This window comes from Cervus canadensis, chromosome 18, assembly GCF_019320065.1.
Source record: "Cervus canadensis isolate Bull #8, Minnesota chromosome 18, ASM1932006v1, whole genome shotgun sequence".
NCBI lineage: Eukaryota > Metazoa > Chordata > Mammalia > Artiodactyla > Cervidae > Cervus > Cervus canadensis.
This window is the reverse complement of record NC_057403.1, coordinates 30,490,519-30,499,759: the sequence shown is the minus strand read 5'-3', so window position 1 is coordinate 30,499,759 and position 9,241 is coordinate 30,490,519. Positions and strand designations below refer to the sequence as shown.

At 41.3% G+C, this 9,241-nt stretch overlaps 1 pseudogene; it reads left to right on the top strand.

Moving 5' to 3' along the window:
• Nucleotides 1-5,175: 5,175 nt before the first annotated feature.
• LOC122421298 lies at nt 5,176-6,212 on the top strand (annotated as a pseudogene).
• Nucleotides 6,213-9,241: the final 3,029 nt, after the last annotated feature.

Genomic DNA, 9,241 nt, shown 5'->3' with positions numbered 1-9,241 from the left:
GTCTCAGTTTACACTCACTCTCTGGAAACCTGATTTCCTGAGCCCGTCCTTGAGCCAAGGCTGGGCATCAAAGGAGCCTTAAAATTCTATTTATTGAGTGCCTAAGCTATGAAATATGTCAGAGAGATCATAACTAAACCAGACTGAGTCTCTGCCCTCTAGAGGCTTACAGTTCAGTGGGGAGAAAGACATATAGAACTAATTAAATCCATGATACCAAATGCAGTAATATGGCTGTATCAAATGCACCAATGAATGCAAGAGAAAAGACAAGATTCATCCTGATGGGGAGGGAAGATGGAAAAGACTTGTGGGGTAAGCAGCAAGTAAGCCGGGCATATGCAATAGTGATTCTGGTTTAAACAGAAGGAAAAAAATGAGGAACAATACTCAACTTTTAAAAAAAAAAAGCAACAGATTGTCAAAGTGAGGTTCTTATGGGTTTGATGTCACTTGAGATGCCAACTTGATAGACATCCGAAGAAACTACTGAGTCAGAGACTAACCCCCACCCTGCAAAAAGGACATGCAATGGGCATAAAGGAAAATGTGTATCTCAATTCCTGACTTTGTCATTGGGAGAGTAATATAAAAGAGTCTTAAGAGAAGAGAAAGAAAAGATTTATAGATTTTCTTCTCCAATAGTTGCTATTTTAGAGTGAGGCCCCCGACTGCCCTTCACCTGCGAGGACACAGACAGCCTGGGGCCTGCTGTCACATTCTTCCAGGGGCAGAGAAAAAATACCCCTGGCTGAGTAAAGTTTAAAGACATGATAGTTAACAAAAAATAAGTTGCCTTTTGATTATGTCACAAAGCATACTTGTTTATTATACCAGTTACACAGGGTAATATAAAAAACTTGTATTGACATTTAAAAATGTGGTGTAACATTCCAGGTGATGGTTAAATTAACCGTTTTCCTAAGGTGTTCATTGTTCATCTATTTATGTTTTTCCTATTTACGAACAAGGTCTCATGGTTGGTTATACCTCCTTGTGCTAATTTCCAAAGTTCACTAACAGGAGTAAAATTTTCTCTTTGCCCTCCAAATTGGTTGACTCTCTTTAAACTATTTAAATATTCTTTATTGTTTTTATTCTATTAGATTGCTTGACTTTTCTTACTGATTTGTAAGCATCCTCATGTATTTTGGAGAATTATCTTCATCATATTTGATGCAAATATTTTCTCCCAGTGTCACATTTCACTTGAGATGTTTCCTAATTCTATACATTTTAAAAATTGTGTTAATTTCAATTTTACCCATCTTTTTCTATATTTTTATAGTTATTGAACCAAATTCTAGCATACTTTTTTACATGCTTACAATTTTATCTCTGTGTATGCATATGTGTCTAGGATTTTAGTATATCTTAAATTCATTTTGTGAGTTTTATAACTTAGATATTTAACATGTAGAGCCAGTACTCCCAATTTCTTCAACACCTCTTCCTATCTCCACTGATTTCAAGCATTAGTGCATCTTATAACTCTAGGATACACAAGGATCTGTTTCTAGAAATTGTAGTCTCTTCCATCTATTTGTATATTCTTAAGGAAAATCTGACTTCTTTAATGATTAGAGCTTCATAAATTTGGCATCAGATGGTTAAAGTTCATTCTTTTGATCATCTTTTTCAAAATTGCATGGCTGTCCACAACCATTTATCTTCTATTTGAATTTTAGAATCTGCTTGCCGATTTCCATAATAATCTCATTGCAAATTTGATTACATTAAATTTTTAGATAATTTGGGGGAGAAGGAACATCTTTAAAATAGATCTTCCCAGCCATGAATATTAAGTCATCCTCCACTTATATTCAAATCTTAATTTATTAAATGTTAGATTTTCCAAGAAATTTTGTCATTATTCTTAGACTTACATACTTCCAGCTGTTGTATTTTATAGATTGTTGTTGTTGTTATTTTAAACAAAGTGCATTGTACTTGGTTATTGCTAGTGTAGAGAAAAGCTTTTGAATATTAATCTTGTATCTGACCAATCTGTTGAAATCTTATATCAATATTAATGTATTGTTAATTGATTACTTAATTGTTAATAGAGCCTCTTGAATTATTTAAAGTAGTTAATCATATCATTTTCAAGCAAAGGCACTTTTGTTTTTTCCAACTTTATTTCCTCCCTTTTCTCTCTTGCTAATTGGCTGAGACACATAGCTAAAAAATAGTAAACATTTTTATATTTCTTAACTTTAAAGGTATTGCTCGTGTTTAACCAATAGTTTGTATGTCTGCTGTAATTTTTTGATATTTACTTCTATCCCTAGCTTATTATTTCATCATGATATGATGATAGATTTTTATGCTTTTGGATGGCTATTATGAGAAATAAATGGTTTTACTGTTTTACTGTGTTAATGTATGAAATTACAGTAATAGATTCTATTATATAGAAACTCCCATTTTACATCCCCAGTCCTGAATTTTTCCTTGACTTCTTAACTTGTTATAATTAACTGCTTCTTGAGAACTCCACTAGAATGAACAACAGACTTTGCAAACTTAAATGCAAAACCAAACTTTTGACTTTGGCAAATGGCCCTTCCATCCACGTTCCATCCACCAGGTCCTCAGGAATAAAACACTGAAGTCATCCTCAGCTTCTTGCTTTCTCTAATACATCATAGTCAATCCACTAAAGAATCTTAAAATTCACTTTCAAAACATGTCTGGAATTGCAGCCATCTCCACTTTTATCCCTCTAGCCCAAACCACCAACACTTCTCACCAGGATAATTTCACTTACTTTCAGCTGAGTTCCACATTTCCATGTTCATTCCCTTCAATATATTCTCAAGCCAGCCACCCCCAGGATCCTCATGGTGTCTACTGCTCAAAATGTTCATTCCCTGGATGCTTCAGTTAAAATCCAAAATCATTCCTTGGCCTGCAAAACACAGTCTGATCCATGACACTTTTCAGTGTCTTCTACCCCCTTCTTCTTGGTCATTGGGTTTCAACATAAGTCACCTTGCTATCCTTCCACCCCACCCCCTAAGCTCCATTACCACACTCCCAACTCGGGGACTTTGCAGTTGCTGTTCCTCTGCATGGAAAGTTATTGCCACAGATACTCATATGGTTCCCTCCCTCATTTTATTCAGGTCTCTCCTGAAATATCACTCTGTGAGAAGAGCCTTCTTTGACTACCCAGTCTCAACTGGCCCATATTCATCATTTTCTATTTCTTTATCCTGCTTTGATTTTCATCACCACCTGACATTACATTATATATTTTAATCTTCTTCATTGCTTATGTCTCCAATTATAATGAGAATTCCATAAGGAAATTTTCTGTCTATTTTACTCACTGATATATTCCCACTGACTAGAAAAAATTAAAATGCATCCAGACCTTGCCACATGTCCCCTCTAGAGGTGGGAAAACCACCCCTATTTAAGAACCACTGTGTTAAAGGCTTATACTAGACTAAAGGTCTCAAATCAGTAATCTAAGCTTCCACATGAAAAAATGAGGGACAATAATGAAACGCACACACAGAAAAATACAATAGAAAAGGTCGACAAAACCGAAAGCTGATTATTTGGGGGAAAAAATAAAATAGAATTGATAAACCTCTAGTTCGACTAACCAAGGAAAAAAAAGAGAAGCTATAAATGAGCAACATTAAGGGGAAAAGAGGGGATACAACTAGAGACCCATAAATAAAGATGAATGGCTATGTTATAATATTATTATTAGACAAAATAGACTTCAGGACAAGGAATGTGTTTCCCAGAGACACAGAAGAACAAGACAAAGCAAATACAAATCCTAGATATCTATGTATGCAGTAACAGGCTTTCAAAATGCACAAAATGACGTTGTATGAATCTCTTTGCTGTGCATCTGAAACTATCATAACGTTGTTCATCTGCTATACGCCAATATAAAAGTTTAAAAGACAAAATTAGAGTTGGAGATTGTAACATTCCTATCCAGTACTTGATAGAACAAGTAGACAGAAAATTAGAACATAAAAGATATGAACATCTACCAACTTAACTTCATTGACATTTATAGACACTCTACCCAAATTAGGAGAGTGTTTGTATCTTCAAATATTCAGAGAATGATCACCAAAATAGACTACATGTTGGGCAATAAAAAAAATTGCTAATAAATTTAAAAGGACTGAAATCAGAATTAAATTAGCAATAAAAAAACAGATATTTGGAAAAACATCAAGTATTTGGAAAATTGGACAAGACTCCTATGCAACCTACATATCAAAGCAGAAGTTCACAGGAAAAATTAGAAAGTATATTTAACCTGAATGAAAATAAAATTATAATAGATTAAAACCATGTGGAGTATAGTCCTTAAAAGGAAATTTATAGTTTTAAATACTTGTATTTGAAAAGAAAAAAGTTCCAAAATCTAAGCTTTCACCTTAAAAATTTAGAAAAAGAAAAGCAAATTAAAATAAAAGGAAGAAGAAAATGGGAATTTTAAAAGATAAGAGCTATCAAAATTCGAGTAAACAAAAATAATAAAGCATAAAATAATAAAATGAAAAGTTTTCTTTAAAAAAAATCAGTAAATTTGATAAAACTCTAGCTTTGATGATCAAGAAGAAAGATGAGAAGCAAGGATTAACAATAATATGAATGAAAATGGAGGCACCACATTGTATCCTACAGGCTTTAAAAGGATAATATGGGAATATCACCCACACCTTTATGAAAGATAAATTACTAAAACTGACTAAGGTAGAAATGGAAAAGCTGAGTAGCTCTATGCCCCTATGAAAGATATTAAAATCATCAATTAAAAACCTTTCCCAGGAAGAAAACTCTAGGCCCAGAAGGCTTCTCTGGTAAATTCTGCAAAACATTTTAAAAATTCTATAAAACGGTGGCAGGGGAGGCGGGAGAGGACTTGGCGGCAGGTGGCTGGACCGGCGGCAGCAGCCACACTCTCCCTGCGCAGCAGAGCGGCCACACGAGCCCCTGGAGTCGCCCCCTCTGCTGCCCCCCGCGCTGCCTGACCCTGCGGGCGCGTCCCTCAGCCTCCAGCCCCGGCAGCGCCCCCAGGCGTCCTGGACAGGCCCTCTACTTTTCGCCCAGCCGCAGCCGCAGCCCCAGCCCCAGCCTTAGCCCCTTAGCACAGCTCCTCTGCAGCTGCTCCAGACACAGCCTCTACGCGACACCCTGGAGGTTGGGATGCTCTTGTCCAAAATCAACTCGCTTGCCCACCTGCGCACCACGCCCTGCAACGACCCGCACGCCACCAAGCTGGCGCCGGGCAAGGAGAAGGAGCCCTGGGTTCGCAGTACCCGGTGGGCCCGCTCCCGGGCAGCGGAGTTTCAGCTCGGTGTACTCAGGCATCCGTGTCGCCAACTCGCCGGTGGCCATCAAGCACGTGGAGAAGGACCGGATTTCCGACTGCGGAGAGCTGCCTAATGGTACCCGAGTGCCCATGGAAGTGGTTCTGCAGAAGAAGCTGAGCTCCGGCTTCTCCGGCGTCATTAGGCTCCTGGATGGGTTTAAGAGGCCCGACGGTTTCGTCCTGATCCTGGAGAGGCCGCAACCTGTGCAAGACCTCTTCGACTTTATCACGGAAAGGGGGAGGGGGGGCCTGCAGGAGGAGCTGGCCTGCAGCTTCTTCGGGCAGGTGCTGGAGGCGGTGCGGCCCGGCCACGACTGCAGGGTGCTTCCCCGCGACATCAAGGGCGAGAACGTCCTTACCGACCTCAGTCTCGGGATCTCAAGCTCATCGCCTTCTGGTCGGGGCGCTGCTCAAGGACACCGTCTACATGGACTTCGATGGGACCCGAGTATATCCTCCAGAGGGGATCCGCTACCATGGCAGGTCAGCAGCTGTCTGGTTTCTGGGGATCCTGCTGCATGACGTGGTCTGTGGAGACATTCCCTTTGAGCACGATGAGGTGATCGTCAGGAGCCAAGTTTTCTTCAGGTAGCGGGTCTCTTCAGAGGGCCAACATCTCATTAGATGGTGCTTGGCCTTGAGGCCATCAGATCGGCCATCCTTCAAAGAAATCCAGAACCAGCGGTGGATGCAAGATGTCCTCCTGCCCCAGGAAACTGCTGAGATCAGTCTCCAGAGCCTGTCCCAGGGCCCAGCAAATAGCTTGTCCCGCAGGTTCCTCCCTCCCTGTCAGATGCTCGAGGGAGGGGACGTGTCTTGTCCCCAGCTTCCTGGGTACCAGTGGCACTTATTGTGAAGCAGTACAGTGCTCCATACAGAAACAACATTCACAAGTCATTCCAGACCCCGGGCTCCCGGGCGCTGCTTCCCAAAAGGGAGGAAGAGATTCCACTCCACTCCAGGTGTCCTAGGCCTCCACTCCTCCCATAGAAGCTCGCCTTCTCACCGATGTCCAGCATCGCTGGACTCTGCAAAATCCCAGGGCTGGGCAGCGGTGGAGGAGTGGGAGTAGGTCAGGATCCTGCCATGGAGCTGTCGGCTTCATCAAGAGTTCTGCTGAATGCCGCGACGGGTCGGGCAGGGGGGATGCGGGTTGGGGTGGGTTAGGAATAGCACCATTTTAAGTCCCTGTCACCTCTTCTGACTTTCTAAGGCCTTCTGTGGGGACTCCAGCTGTGCTGGGAGAAATACTTGAACTTGCCTCTTTTACGTGCTGCTTCTCCAAAAATCTGCCTAGGTTTGGTTCCCTCTCTTTCTCCCTCCCCGCTTGCCCCCCATCCTTCATATGAGAGGAGCCATGGAAGAGGCTACAGGGCCAAACGCTGAGCCACCTGCCCTTTTCCACCTTTAGTAAAACTCCCAAGTGAACTGGTCTTCCTTTTTGGTTTTTACTTAACTGTTTCTAAGTCAAGACCTCACACACACACACACACACACACAAATGCACAAGCAAAGCAAATCAACAGAGAAACTGTAAATGTGTGTACAGTTGGCATGGTAGTGTACAAAAGGATTGTAGTTGATCTAATTCTTTTTTAATTTTGCCTTTTAAATTATTTTACCTGTTTTGTTTTGTTTTTCCCCCTTGGAAAGATGATGCACTTTCTAACCTGGAGGTCAATGTTATATATTTATTTATTTATTTGGTTCCCTTCCTGCTCCAAGCTTCCATTGCTGCTGCCATGGTTTTCTTTTCTCTCCTTTCCTCCTCTGGCTTGGGGATCTTTTGGGGAGGGCTGCAATGCTTGCTCTGTTGGTTTGTAGGGTGACAGGGACTCAGGCGGGACAGCTGTGGCAGCTCCCTGACTGCTGCAGGGGGCCCCCTCGCCAGCTTACCCAAGTGGGTGTGGGGTCTGTGGATGATGGGGGAGGGTGTTGCTGACTTGTGTATATAGACTAGATATATGAAAAGCAGTTCTGGATGCTGTGCCTTCTGGATCCTCTCTGGGGCTGTGTTCTGAGCAGCATGTAGCCTGCTGGTTTTATCTGAGTGAAATATGGTACAGGGGAATAAAAGAGTTTTTTGTTTTGTTTTTTTAATACTTGGCATTTTTTGAATAAAATACTTTTTTTCTTTTAAAAAAAAAAACCTTCCCAGAAAGAAACTCTAGGCCCAGAATGCTTCTCTGGTAAATTCTATAAAACATTTAGGAAAGAATAATACCAATACCACACAAACTGTTACAAAAATTTGAAGAGGAGGAAATACTAAGCAATTCATTTTATGAGGTCATCATTGCCCTTATACCAAATCCAAACCAAAATATTCCAATGGAAAAAAATAAAAAACTAGACACTAATATCCCTTGAGAACAAAGGTTTAAAAATTCTTAGCAAAATATTAGCAAATTTAATTCAGTCATAAGTCAAAATTATAATACATGATGACCAGTTAGAATTTACCCTGCTGGGAGGAGAATTCACAGAGACCGTACTTTCCCCAGTCTCTGGAACCTATACCTGTGCATGCCAGGCTGCTCTCCGGCCCTCCCAGGGATGGGGATCTGCAGCAGCAAAGCCCCACCTAGGGTTCCCCTAGATCCCACTCCCAGACTTTCACTCCATCACTACTCATCAGTGAAATTTGATCAAGGGCTTCCCTGGCGGCTCAATGGTAGAGAATCCACCTGCCAATGCAGGAGACGTGGGTTTGATCCCAAGGTCGGAAAGATCTCCTGGAGAAGAAAATGACAATCCACTCCAGAGTTTTTGCTTGGGAAATACCATGGATGGGGGAGCCTGGCAGGCTACAGTCCATAGACGTACAAAAGGTTCGGACAAGACTTATCGACTAAAACAACAACAAAATTTGATCAATGCTTTCTAATCTGTGGACAAATGGTACTTAAAGCTCAAGAACAACCTTGTTCAAAATGCAACAACCTTCTTTTTCTTCATCCCAACCATATGCCTGATCCAGCTCTACCAAAGCAGCTCTGCTTAAATCGCCTCTTTTTTTTCTTTAAAATCCCTAGTGATTTTCTTTTCTTCTTCTTTTTTTATTGGAGAATAATTGCTATACAATGTTGTGTTGCTGCCGCTGCTAAGTCGCTTCAGTTGTGTCCGACTCTGTGCGACCCCATAGACGGCAGCCTACAAGGCTCCTCTGTCCCTGGGATTCTCCAGGCAAGAATACTGGAGTGGGTTGCCCTTTCCTTCTCCAATGCATGAAAGTGAAAAGTGAAAGTGAAGTCGCTCAGTCGTGTCTGACTCTTCGTGACCCCATGGACTGCAGCCTACCAGGCTCCTCCGTCCATTGCATTTTCCAGGCAAGAGTACTGGAGTGGGGTGCCATTGCCTTCTCCTCAATGTTGTGTTAGCTTCTGCAATACAGAATCAGCACCAAACTGAGAGGTTTTCAGGGCTGGGAGGATAAAGGGAGGGATGAGCAGTCCTGGCTTAATAGTTATAGAGTTTCAGTTGGGTGATGAGTAAGCTTTGCAAATAGATAGTAGGGATGGTTGCACAGTATTGTGAATGCAAGTAATGCCATAGAATTGTACATCTAAATATGACTGAAATGCCAAATGTTAGGTCAAATAAAATCTTTTTAAAAAGCAAAAGTTTTCATCCCTTGGTGTATTGGACCAAGGTTTCCTCACTTCCTGTCCTGCGCTAACACACTTTACCCCACCCTCCTTTCAGCTTCACTGACATACAATTGACAAGCAACACTGCCAGATTTTTAAAGTGTGCACCCTGATGACTTAATCTACCTATACATTGTGATTCAAGGTAATTATAGGTCCATCACCTCACATATTTACCTTCTCTTGTGTGTGAGAACATTTAACTTATACTCTTAGCAAGTTTCAGTTATATAAT